Source organism: Mustelus asterias, chromosome 2 (genome assembly GCF_964213995.1).
Source record: "Mustelus asterias chromosome 2, sMusAst1.hap1.1, whole genome shotgun sequence".
Lineage (NCBI taxonomy): Eukaryota > Metazoa > Chordata > Chondrichthyes > Carcharhiniformes > Triakidae > Mustelus > Mustelus asterias.
The window spans coordinates 150,267,394-150,281,210 of NC_135802.1; the positions used below are offsets into that span (position 1 = coordinate 150,267,394).

The 13,817-nt window shown below is 45.6% G+C and overlaps 1 protein-coding gene across 10 annotated transcripts in view; it reads left to right on the top strand.

Annotated features, from left to right (window-relative positions):
• The window catches only part of fhod3b (formin homology 2 domain containing 3b), a 601,875-nt gene that overhangs the window by 280,732 nt on the left and 307,326 nt on the right, over positions 1-13,817 (top strand). The gene's annotated exons all lie outside the window — the stretch shown is intronic.

Genomic DNA, 13,817 nt, shown 5'->3' on the forward strand with positions numbered 1-13,817 from the left:
CAGTCGATAAAAGCAAATTACTGCGGATGCTGGACTCTGAAACCAAAAGGGAAAATGCTGGAAAATCTCAGCAGGTCTGGCAGCACCTGTAAGGAGAGAAAAGAGCTGATGTTTCGAGTTCAGATGACCCTTTGTCAAAGCTTTGGCAAAGGGTCATCTGGACTCGAAACGTCAGCTCTTTTCTCTCCTTACAGATGCTGCCAGATCTGCTGAGATTTTCCAACATTTTCCCTTCAGGTCCCAAATTCAGTCTCTGGATGTGTACGGTTGGCTGATCTCAACATAGGCAAAAGTTCTGCTGTTCAAATTAACCTCAGCACCTGTAGGTTAGCTGAGAGGAGAATTGGCCCAGGTTCATGCTCCTCCTTGCTCTCGTGCCTCCAACCAGAAAATGAGAATGTGGATGGATGCCCGATGAGAGCAGGAGCAGTCTTGGCTGTGATGCTGTCTTTGGTGAATAACTCGATGCTTGGGCTCGCATGTAGCGAGAGCTAGTTGGATGAAATACTGCTGCCTGTGGAGCTGTCAGCCAGAAGGAGTCCCATGTCTTCAGAGCAAGGGAGGAATCATTTACAGAGTGGGTGGGTAGGTGCGGAAGGGGAAGATTCAGAACATCTGGCACACGAACAATTCCACAAAGATACGGAGACCAGACCAATAAAGCAAGATAACTTATGAGGAGGAATAGAAATGAATTCAGTTGTAGCGTATCTCTGGAACTTGATAATGTAGGCCACATGCCAACCAGCAAAATGAAAGTTAGTTGCTGAATGCCAAAATGAAAGTAGTTATTAAGCAGGAAGTATTGGCATCATATAATTAGTGATTGTATGAACCTTGTGATTAGCAGGTAGGGAACTGTAAATAGCCAGAAGTGAGTGATGGCCTTAAAAGAAAGGAGTTTACACCAAAGGCTCCCTTTCAGCTCCAAATCATGATTGTTTAAATGGTGTTCCTACCATTTCAGAATATGATGACTTTTTTTCCTTAAGCCAGTTACAATATGGCTTTAATGAATGTTGCCTACCATCTCGAACACTGTACATTTGAAGTGTGCTTTGGAGATCATTGCGAGGGTTTCTGTGTCAGGCCATCCAAAAGGTAAAGACGGAGAAATAAGAATTCTGGTCTTGCGTACCTTAAAATGGAACACCAGTAAAAACAAGGGAATAAGAATACTGGTCCGAACTGGTCTCACGTACCATAAAATGGAGCACCAGTAAAAACTGGGAAATAAGAATACTGGTCTGAACTGGTCTTGCAATCCTTAAAATGGAACACCAGTAAAAACTGGGAAATAATGGGTGAGGGGTGATTCTCCCACCCCGCTGTGCTGATTTTTTAGTGCAATGGGCCGGGAGAGTTCTAGCAGTGCCCGATTCGCACGATCTGCGCTGGGCGTCGGGGCCTGAGCACATCTCCCGGTGTTGTCAGCTCCGTGCTGGAAATCGGCACAGAGCTGCCTAATGAATGCAGTTCCTGTAATACTATAAATACTATTAATACTGTAATAAATACTATTTAAATGCTATTGCTAAGACCAGCGATCGAGCTGGCCTGCAATCAGGAGGCTGGCAGTGGGGGACCACTGCGCCTGCGTCTATCTCTGCTGTGACAGATCGGCGCACGCGCAGTGGTCCGCTCATCGCTATGTTGCTGGCCTCTCGGGCAGGAATAAGCCCCGCCACTAATTTCTGGAGTGATTCAGGCTAGTGCACTCTGCAGTGCACAGAGTGTGGGAGAAACATTTTGAAACTGCCACTGAAACAAAGCAGTGTGATTTACTCCAGTTTTTTTGCGAATTCAACACTTAGAATTTTTTGGGGGTGAATCGCCCTCAAGATTACTGGTCCAAACTGTTTTTTCCTAGTTTATTTTTGGTCTGAGCCCGAAGGTGAGATTAAGATGATTACCGAAGAGGAAGTCCACTTGACCCACCTTCATTCAGAGGGACTCAGTAATACACACACTGCTGTTCAGTGCCAGTCTTTAAACATAAGGAGGGTGGGATTGACGCACTAAGTTGATGAATGGAAATTCTTTCCCCTTGCCAGTCCATTCATTTTCCGATCATAGGGTGCGAAATGCACCTTGAATGACCCTGCTAATTTCAGTTCTACTTCATGCGCTAGAAACCCGCTGACATGTACTTGTGTACGTTGAATGTTCCTGATGTAAATATTTAACAGTTGCTGCCTTCATTCATGCCTTACCTTCAGTAACTTTCCATTGTGTCAGTTTTGTGTGCGTGTTCACCGAATCCAATATGAAAAAGCCAAAGTCAAAGGAAGTGGGGAATTAAGATACTTTTCGTTGAAGAATTTTAATTATTGGGCAGGTTTGTGAAGGATGTGACTAAATGCAGGTGTCTCGAGCAGTACTGTGGGCTGCTGGCCCAACGGAATTGAAAAAAAAACATCATAATCATACTGAATTATACTGTAGGAGCTGTAAATCATGCAAAGATTCTTGCCATTCAGCTGCTGTGGGTCGACTGATCTGGAGGGGTTACTTTCTGTAAAATTGTTGTAATATCTCACTTGAAGATCATTTGTCCCATGGAAGCCTTTGCGAGCCTAGTTTTCACAGGTGCTTTTGTTATTTGTTGAATGTCCCCAGAATGGTTAAGACAACTGGAATCAATCGGACAGCATTACAATGCAAACCTGTGTGTGGGTACAATGGGGTTTTCTATAGGGCTTGGTGCTTTGATCCACAGTCTGCTTGTCCAGTCCTAAAGCAATGTGGAAGTTACCTCCCAACCCGACCCTTAAATTCTTGGGCTCATGTAGTTGATGCAGTCACTTCATCATTCATTGCATCTTCATGGGTGCCGTGGTGGTACAGTGGTTAGCACCTTGGAGGATCCAGAGGCTGACGACAAATTCCAGTAGGCCTTCCGCGATGGACCTTAACAGGCCAACAAGCTAACTTGGCCACCCACCACTTGCTATCTCACATCCCACTTTCAGGAAAATGACCCGAGGCAGCATGGTGCCAAGAAACTGGCACGTTGACTAACGGTGTGAAGTTTTGCACCCGCCTGCTTGTGCTTGCTCCCGACTGGGGCCTAATAATTCAGCCTTTGTCAAGATCCAAAATTAATGTCAATTTCAATAGGATAAGTATATGTGGCACGGTAAGGCAGTGGTTAACATTGCTGCCTCACGGCGCCATGGACTCTGGTTCGATTCCCGACTTGGGTCACTGTCTGTGTGGAGTCTGTACGTTCTCCCCGTGTCTGCGTGGGTTTCCTCCGGGTGCTCCGGTTTCCTCCCACAGTCCGAAAGAAGTGCTGGTTCGGTGCATTGGCCGTGCTAAATTCTCCCTCAGTGTACCCGAACAGGCGCCAGAGTGGGGAGACTGGGGGATGTTCACAGTAACTTCATTGCAGTGTTAATCTAAGCTTACTTGTGACACTAATAAATAAATAAACTTCATTCTGGTAACTAGGAGATAGGACTGATGTGATTAGCAGAGAGGGCTCAAAGAATGAAACCAGTGACTTTCCACTGAATGAGGCTTGAGATTCTGGAGAAATATCAGGACTTGAGCAACTGATTGAAAAGAAAAGCAAAGTACTGCGGATGCTGGAACCTGAAACAAAAATGGAAAACGCTGGAAAATCTCAGTAGGTCTGACAGCAGCTGTGAAGAGAGAATAGAGCCAACGTTTTGAGTCTGGATGACCCTGAAAGTGAGTTCTACGATAGTCCAGTGGTTGCTTCCTGTACCCCATACTGGACAGGTTAAAGAGAGGAAGGAAAAGAAGAGCTGCGTTTATATGGCACCATTCACAACCCCAGGGCCTCCCAAAATGCTTGACAACCCTTTTAGGTCTTTTGAAGTATTGTAGTGCAGGCAATGCAGCGACCAATTTGTACACAGCAAGCTCCCACAAACAGCAATAAGGTAATGACTGTTTTAGTTCTGACGTGATGTTGGATGTGGGAAATTGGCCCCGAACAGGGCCTGGAATCTTTTATATTCACCTAGGGAGCAGACAGGACCCTCAGTTCAATATCTCATCTGAAAGACAGCGCCAGCTCTGCAGCACTGAATTTCATTCAGCTGGCACAGTGGTTAGCACTGCTGTCTCGCAGCGCCAGGGACCCGGGTTCAATTCCGGCCTCGGGTCACTGTTTGGGTGGAGTTTGCACCTTCTCCCCGTGTCTGCATGGGTCTCCTCCGGTGTTCCTACAGTCCAAAGATGTGTGTGCGGGTTGGGTTGATTGGCCATGCTAAATTGACCTGAGTGTCGGGGATTAACATGATAAATACGTGGGGTTACGGGAATAGAACCTGGGTGGGATGATAGTCGGTGCAGACTCAATGGGCTGACTGGCCTCCTTCTGCACTGTAGGGATTCTATGAAGTCCGGGGGGTTATTTGACGCCATAACCTCTTGTCTCAGGAATGAGAGTACTACTGATTGAATCGAGTTCATTGGGAAGGTTAACCCAGCGTTAACTGAGATATTTGAATCATCGATAGTCACAGGTGAGGTGCCTGAAGATTGGAGGGTGGCAAATGTTGTGCCTTTAAGAAGGGCTGCAGGGAAAAGCCTGGGAACTACAGGCCAGTGAGCCTCACATCTGTAATTGGTAAGTTGTTGGAAAGTATTTTGAGAGACAGGATCTACGGGCATTTAGAGACACAAGTACTGATTAGGGGCAGTCAGCATGGCTTTGTGAGTGGAAAATCATGTCTCTCAAATTTAATTGAGTCTTTTGAAGGGGTAACCAAGAAGGGCAGTGCAGTAGATGTTGTCTATGTGGATTTTAGCAAGGCCTTTTGACAAGGTCAAACCACATGGTAGGTTGTTGCATAAGTTTAAATCTCACGGGATCGAGGATGAGGTAGCCAAATGGATACAAAATTGGCTTCTTGACAGAAGCCAGAGGGTGGTTGTCGAGTGTTGTTTTTCAAACTGAAGGCCTGTGACCAGCGGTGAGCCTCAGGGATCGGTGCTGGGTCCACTGTTATTTATCATTTATATTAATGATTTGGATGAGAATATAGGAGGCATGGTTAGTAAGTTTGCAGATGACACCACGATTAATGGCATAGTGGACAGTGAAGAAGGTTATCTAAGATTGCAACGGGATCTTGATCAATTGGGCCAGTGGGCTGACGAATGGCAGATGGAGTTTAATTCAGATAAATGTAAGGTGATGCATTTTGGTCGATCAAACCAGGGCAGGACTTATTCAGGTAATGGTAGGGCGTTGGGGAGAGTTATGGAACAAAGAGATCTAATGGTACAGGTCCATAGCTCCTTGAAAGTGGAGTCACAGGTGGACAGAGTGGTGAAGAAGGCATTCGACATGCTTGGTTTCATTGGTCAGAACATACAGGAGTTGGGACGTCTTGTTGAAGTTGTACAAGACATTGGTAAGGCCATACTTGGAATACTGTGTACTGTTCTGGTCACCCTATTACAGAAAGGATATTATTAAACTAGAAAGAGTGCAGAAAAGATTTACTAGGATGCTACCGGAACTTGATGGTTTGAGTTATAAGGAGAGGCTGGATAGACTGGGACTTTTTTCTCTGGAGCGTAGGAGGCTGAGGGGTGATCTTATAGAGGTCTATAAAATAATGAGGGGCATAGATCAGCTAGATGGTCAGTATCTTTTCCTAAAGGTAGGGGAGTCTAAAACCAGAGGGCATAGGTTTAAGGTGAGAGGGGAGAGATACAAAAGGGTGCAGAGGGGCATGTTTTTCACACACAGGGTGGTGACTGTCTGGAACAGGCTGCTAGAAGTAGTAGTAGAGGCAGGTACAATTTTGTCTTTTAAAAAGCGTTTAGACAGTTACATGGTAAGATGGATATAAAGGGGTATGAGCCAAACACAGGCAATTGGGACTAGCTTAGGGGTTAAAAAAGGGGCAGCATGAACAAGTAGGGCTGAAGGGTCTGGTTCCATGCTGTAAACCTCTGTGACTCTGTGACAGTGCAATCGATAAGTATTCACATACTTGGCACATTGGAGCAGCTTCTGGAACAAGGGAAGGTAGCACTAAAAGGATGAACTGAAAAGGTAGCTTTGAACTGATGGAAAGGGTAAATAAAACACTGGAGGAGATTTTAAACTGATGTGATGGAGCAGGTGGGCAAAGGTTTGAAACTACATGGGAAGAACATATAATAGGAGTAATGGATGTCAAAAAAATTAACTTCAAAAGAAAAACACTTTTGCAGGGAAAAAAAAACATCTCTTGACTCCCCAGAGCCCATCCATAAGACCATAAGATGTAGGAGCAGAATTAGACCATTCGGCCCATCAAGTCAGCTCCGCCGTTCAACCATGGCTGATATGATTCTCATCCCCATTCTCCTGCCTTCCCTCTGTAAACCTTGATCCCCTTATTGATCAAGAGCCTACCTATCTCTGTCTTAAAGACACTCAATGACCTGGCTTCCACAGCCTTCCGTCGCAATGAGTTCCACAGATTCACCACTCTCTGGCTGAAGAAATTCCTCCTCATCTCTGTTTTAAAGGAACGTCTCTTCACTCTAAGGTTGTGCCCTCGAATTCCAGTCTCTCCCACTCTTGGAAACATCCTCTCCACATCCACTGTATCTAGGCCTCTCAGTATTCTGTAAGGTACAAGTCAGGAGTGTAATGGAATACTCTCCACTTGCCAAGATGGGTGCAGCTCCAACAACACTCAGGAAGCTCGACACCATTCAGGACAAAGCAGCCCACTTGATCCACAAACATTCAATCCCTCCACCACTGATGAACAGTATGTACCATCTACACGATGCACTGCAGGAACTAACCAAGTCTCCAATATAAAAATAAGTACAGCACAGGAACAGGCCCTTCAGCCCTCCAAAGTGCTTCCTTAGGCAGCACCTTCCAAACCCATGACCATTACCAACTAGAAGGACAAAGGCAGCAGATGCCTGGGAACACCAGCACCTGGAATTTCCCTCCAAATCACTCACCATCCTGACTTGGAAATATACCGCCGTTCCTTCACTGTTGCTGGGTCAAAATCCTGGAACGCCCTCCCCAAGAGCACTATGGATGTACCTGCGCCACATGGAATTCAGAGATTCAAGAAGGCAGCTCAGCACTACCTTCTGGAAGGCAACTAGGGGTAGGCAATAAATGCTGATCAAGCCAGCATCACCCATATCCCATAAATGAATTAAAGAAAAATTGGGGCCAGTAATGAGGTATCTGTGTGAATACACAGATTCATAGAATCTCTACGCTACAGAAGGAGGCCTTTCAGCCCATCGAGTCTGCACCAATTCTCTGACAGAGCACCTTACCTCGGCTCATCACCCTGCCCTATCTCTGAAACCTCACACATTTACCATGTCCTAAAGAAAATACAAGCATTAATAACCAAGACAGCTCGATCCAGTAGCTATAATGGGAACTAAGGCTCCAGTTCGGAAAAAACTGGCAAATTAATATTCCTTGTTAGCAAACTTTCTGGAGGGATTTAAAAGGACAAGAGTTGGGAAGGTGGCACCATTTGGTAAATGATCCAACACAGTGATGGAATTTAAGAATGTACTTTGTTGTGAGACAGATTGTTAGAAAGAAACTTGTAAAGCAGAGAGAGAGAGAGGGAGATATGCAAACAGTTGAGAAGATATGTTTTTTAATAAAAACACCTCGGCAATGATATTGGGAAATTTTGACATTCCCAAAATTGATTGGAGCGGGTAAAGATAAAGCTTGCAACCAGAGCTGTTATGGGATGAATTGAGAAGTGCTTGTGTTCTTAGGCCAGCAAGGAAGGAAAGAACTGAGTAAAATACTGCGGATGCTGGGATCTGAAACAAGCACAAAGGATGCTGAAAAAGCTCAGCAGGTCTGGCAGCATCTGCAAGGAGAGAAGGCAGAGTTAATGTTTTGAATCCTTTTCCATTTCATCAGAACTGTCTGACCAAGAGCCAAAAGGACATGAAACATTCAGGAAGGGAAGAATATCAGCTGAACACATCATACATTTTCCGTAAGGCAGAAGATAAAAGTTAGAGTGTCGGACACTCGGGTGAAGGAAGGAGACTGATTGTGGAGAGTGACGGCATGACAGCGAAAACGGACAGATATTTTGAATCGGTTCTAATAAATTATGATGGATGTGAGAGTACGGGCGCACTGGATGGGAATCTGGAGCAATTGTTAAAGACAGCTGGAGAGAAGGTATTGTTCTGAACCGAACTATGGACCAATCGCTCTCAGCTGCTGACAGTAGCCAGAAAGGAGTTGTCAGAGGCTGAGATTACAATTTTTCGATCCTATTTAAATGCGAAAATAGTTCCATGAGATGGGAGACTAGTCAACGTTAAGGCCTTTGCTCAAAGAGGGAGCGAGAACCATTTCAAAATTTTATAACTCTGCAGGACTTTGTAGACTTCCCATTTAACTTCCTCCATGCTTCTGGACCAAGCAGATGATTTAATTTTCCTTTGCTGTGGGTTCAAACATCACATGAGAAGAAAGGGGCTCCAGGTCTTGCATCGTGGTGGTCTTCCTGTCTTCAAGTCTGTCCCTAAATCTAATTAAAGAACATCGTCTCTATTGCTTCAGGTGTTCCAAATGAATTGAAGGGGTTACTTATCAGTGAGGTCATATCCTGGTTAAATGCAGAAGGTTGCAGTTGGGTTTTTGTTTGAAGATGTATTTGACTGGAATTTGCTAAGCCGTGGAATTTGTTAACCTGGTGAAAGCATTTAAAAAAATTCTTTAATTATTTCCAAGTTTAAAGATGGTCTAAAAAATGGTTTTCACTGTTTTCTCTGAGATTTGCACACCTGATGGGCGGCACAGTGGTTAGCACTGCTGCCTCACAGTGCCAGGGACCAGGGTTCGATTCCCGGCTTGGGTCACTGTCTATGCGGAGTCTGCGCATTCTCCCCGTGTCTACGTGGGTCTCCTCCGGGTGCTCCGGTTTCCTCCCACAGTCCGAAAGATGTGCTGCTGCATTGGCCATGCTAAATCTTCCCTCCGTGTACCCCAACTGGGCACTGGAGTGTGGTGAATAGGGGATATTCACAGAAACATCATTGCTGTGTTAATGTAAGCCTACATGTGATACTAATAAATAAACTTTTTAACTGAGGGCACAACATGCTGGGGCATGCAAGGGCGGAGAAGCTCGTAGATAATAGTGGGTTGGAGGGTTGTAAGAGTTTACCGAGATGGGGAGGGGTGAGACCATGGAGGGATATGCAACTGGGGATTAAAAATGATTATTAAACTTTGGCACTCGGGCAGTTGTAGGCTATGGTGCATTTTGTAAGACTCTTGGCTTCGTCACTCGATTAGCCCAGGAATATGTGGATCTGCTGTCTTTTTAATCCATTGAAATCTACGAATGGAAAGCTGAGCCTGTGAGTTTCCAATCCAAGCCAATTGTTCATGCCACTGTGTCGTAACAATGTTGAGCACTCCTCAGGATCTTGTTTCAAAGCACAATGTAAAGCTGCCTCTGCCGGGGCCTAAGGTTTCCATTTGAAATGTGCAGCTTTATTCAGTATGTCTGATGAACAACAATAGAATGCTGTTTGCTTAAATCTGTTTACTGTTCAGTCAACAATGGACCGGAATATAGATCTTTATCATTAATAAAGCTTCTCCACAAAGTGGAGGCTTAAAGTGAAAGGGGTGTGTGTATTTGCCTCTGCAATGCAGTCTCTCCCGAGTGAAGCAAAATGCCCTTCCAAATGTCATTGAATAATGTGCTGGCTGAGACCCAAAATGTACGACTTCAGGCTCTCTGCATCTCCACCTCTCGATCGATGCAGAGCTGCGGATATAAAATTTAAAAATCTTAAATCTGTAGAGGTTTCACAACTTGCATCCACATATCACAGCAAGGTCTGGCCAGTGCCGTTTGACCTTTTAATGCAGATGTTTCCATGCCGTGCAGAATGCTGAATGTTTGTTTTTGTGAGTTGTTTACGGTGCCAGTTCATCCCTGGCGTTCCTGATCCTTGTGCCCGACTGGCACTTGCCAAACAGGTGGGCGTGTAGTTACTGCTGGCATCCGGCACGTACCGTACAGAAGACAAAGCCAGCGTCACTGCACGGCATGCGATTGTGAGGATTTGATGAGCTGTTATTGCCCCAAGCAAATCAAATTGTCAGCAGCTGACAGATTTGGTCTTTATAAGTGTCCTTTGCGTCTGTAAACTGTTGAGGAATTTATTCGCTTTCAAGATAACAGCTTATTTTCTTGTTTCGCTTGCCTCCCATGGGAAGACATAATTTTACATACGTTCCCCCGGAGCCCAGGGCACGCTGTCTGGGCCTGTTAGGCCAAGAGTTGGAATGAAAGATAAGCCAAAGCTATGACTTAAGATAAGACATCTGTTTCTTTTGTTGGACACAATTGAAATTATTAACCGATCGTATCTATATCTATCAAAGTGATTTGCGTGACATACAACATTGATCATACGGAGGTGGTACCAAATGTATCATTGTGCTTCTGAGGATTGGTTTGGGAAGGTGCAAAATAAGAAGCAAAATGTCTGCTGTTTTCTCTACTCTTCACATTAATCGTTCAGTGCGTAGGTGGGTGAGTGGTGTTCTGACGAAGACAATTGGGGAAATGTGGAAGGGGGTGAGTGTTGCCTGGGAGGACACTTGATCAGTGTATTATAAACACCTTTATCAAGATGCCCTTATGTACCGAACAAAAGACAGTCGACTGGCAATTGTACTCAAATAGACTCTGTCTTTATTACAATACTTTTGGCACCAAACTTAATGCCTTCATTCAATGCAAATCTTCGATTCTCAAACAAAACGTCTTTAACTTAAAACGAAACGTCTCTAGCTTTAATTATCTGAGACCTGAATACAACCCATGAGTTCGAATTGGCCCGTCCCGCTCCAGCAGATATAAATCTTGGTCTTGGGTCCTCGCTGCATCCTGAACTCAGTCTTGGATATTACAAAAGTTGTTCTAGGGCTTTGCTGATTCTTTGCTGGATTCTTGCTGCGTCTCGGTGCCAACAGCGAGTCTTTGTTGACGGGGTTTCCAGGATTCCCTTGGCCTCCTTTTGGTGCCTTTCCAGAAAATTCCCTGGCAGCCAGTCAATGGGATTACACAATGCAGATATGGAAGATGCCAGGAGTACCTGTGGATGTGTATCTCCAGGTGCACAGAGCACATGTAGCCCCTCCATAAATGGAATGCATTGCCAGTTTATCTGGCGAGCATAAATTGTCCCCATCTGGTCAGGGTCGAGTGCCTCAAGCTATAGCTCACAGGACGTGTCAGAGCTTGCCTTGACCTGTATCGGTTCAACTTGGCTTGTCCCAATTCCCATCAGGCCTGGTTGCTCAGGCTGTTGGCCTCCTGGCCACAGGGGAGAAGGCCGAGGGTGCAGGATGGCAGGCAGAGGGGCAAGGAAGTGGATGAAGAAGACTAACGAGGGAAGGCACAGGGAAGAGCGTGAGGAGGGAAGTTGAACACTGACACGGCTGCGTGAAAAGCTCGCAAACAAGGGGCGGTCAAACAGATAGCACATCGTTTACTGGAAGGGGATGGATGAAGACTCGAGATGCGGTGGGTAGAGGTCCAAATGGGGCATGGGCACCTCTCAGGTGATGGGTTCAGGTGGGGAGTAAACGGATTGAGGAACATATTTCTTCTGAAGACTGCTAGCTTTTTCCCTCTGGGTTGCGGACGGTCCTGCCGGTCTGGTGAAGACAGATGGGCTGGAGAGAGTGATGAGTGTGCTGGACTGGTGTCTGAATGTGACTTTGAACCCGTTAGCTGAGGACGGGCAGTCGGATCAGCCGCCGGCTCGCCAGGAGAGTCGGAGGAGAACTCACTCGTGTACAATTACTGAACTTCCAATAGCAGAATCTAGCGTGGGATCCTGCCATTCCCATTCTGGTTAGCAGGACAGCCACTGGCAGAGCTGCCCACCACCGCACTTTGGCTCAAAACGGAAGAATTCCGTCCACTGTCCGTATGTTCATTCTTGAGCTGTTCCGTAAGGGTCTGCAGCATTTTTATCCTGAGTCGGTCCTTTTAAAGTGAGGAGCAGACTGGTTTATGGCTTGCGCTGTGGAGGCAGTCTCTATCGAGAGAATATTTTTCTTCTCTGTTGTTTTGTGTCCCTCTCTTTTGCTCCATTGGTACCAGCTTGACAATGGAACCTGCCCAGGTCCGTATGCAAGTTTGAGTGGATGTTGTTCAATTAGAGTGGAGATTATTGGATTGAAATCAAACATTTGCTAAGCCTGGTTACAGTTTTATTAGCTGAAATTGAGCTTTTAACACATTTCTTGTTCCCAGTATTAAGGTATATTTGGCTGTGATAGAACCAAATCACAATGTATGGTGTTTTACATTGGTTAGTAACCGATTGAAATGTAGATATTGTGTTAAGGAAATTTGGCATGTCTGCTACGACTCTCCAACTTTTACAGATGTACCATAGAAAGCATTCTTTGGTATGGCTCCTGCTCTGTCCAAGACCGCAAGAAATAACAAAGGATCGTGAACAAAGTCCAGTACATCACGCAAACCAGCCTCCCATCCATTGACTCTGTCTACACTTCCCGCTGCCTCGGAAAAGCAGCCAGCATAATCAAGGACCCCACGCCCCCCAGACATTCTCTCTTCCACCTTCTTCCGTCGGGGAAAAAGATACAAAAGTCTGAGATCACGTACCAACCGACTCGAGAACAGCTTCTTCCCTGCTGCCATCAGACTTTTGAATACCTCGCATTAAGTTGATCTTTCCCTATACCTTAGCTAGGATTGTAATGCTAATTTACTTCAACCACTACAACGAGTTGTGAATGTAGCCCAATCCATCACGCAAACCAGCCTCCCATCCATTGACTCTGTCTACACTTCCGACTGCCTCGGCAAAGCAGCCAGCATAATTAAGGACCCCACGCACCCCGGACATTCTCTCTTCGACCTTCTTCCGTTGGGAAAAAGATACAAAAGTCTGAGGTCATGTACCAACCGACTGAAGTACAGCTTCTTCCCTGCTGCCATCAGACTTTTGAATGGACCTACCTCGCATTAATTTGATCTTTCTCTACACCCTAGCTATGACTGTAACACTATATTCTGCACTCTCTCCTTTCTTTCTCTATGAACGGTATGCTTTATCTGTATAGCACGCAAGAAACAATACTTTTCACTGTATGCTAATACCTGTGACATTAATAAATCAAATCAAAGATGCTTATTGGATCTATCCGATGGGAGCTCCATCAGATTTTACATTGAACCTTTGCAGTTTGTTGCTGATCAGCAGAAAGCAAATGAATCCTGCTCACAATGGTGTCATCGCCCTGTGGCAGACAGGCTGCATTCAAAGCTTATATCGCCACCTGGAATTCTGAAAAGGAGCTGCTGGAAGTCTGGATGCTGCAGGCAATCGGTTACTAACCAATGCTGCAGGCAACCAGTTTCACCCTCAAGGATCCTAGAATCCAGCATCTGTGAAAGTAGGTGTAGGGAAGAATGTGACAGAACATTGCTGAGGCTCACCTGTCAGTGAACCACGAGACAGGGGTTGGAGTGCGCAGGGCCAGGTATCCAAGAAGCGATTTGTTTAAACCAAAGTGGTGACAGTTGTCCAGGTCTCCTTTCATTTTAAATTTAACTTTGGCAACAACAAGTGAAGCATCATCATCTCTGTAAAACATATGGGGGAGGGGGGCGGTGGGGCATCCCTCCCAGCCGGTGTATTTCATTCCAGCGGGGTTTACTATATATAGCTCTCCACTAACAGGGAGCTGGTGCCCTGGCCCCACTGGACTGAAGGGGAGGGCGGGGGGGGGCAATCGAGGCCCCCAGAGG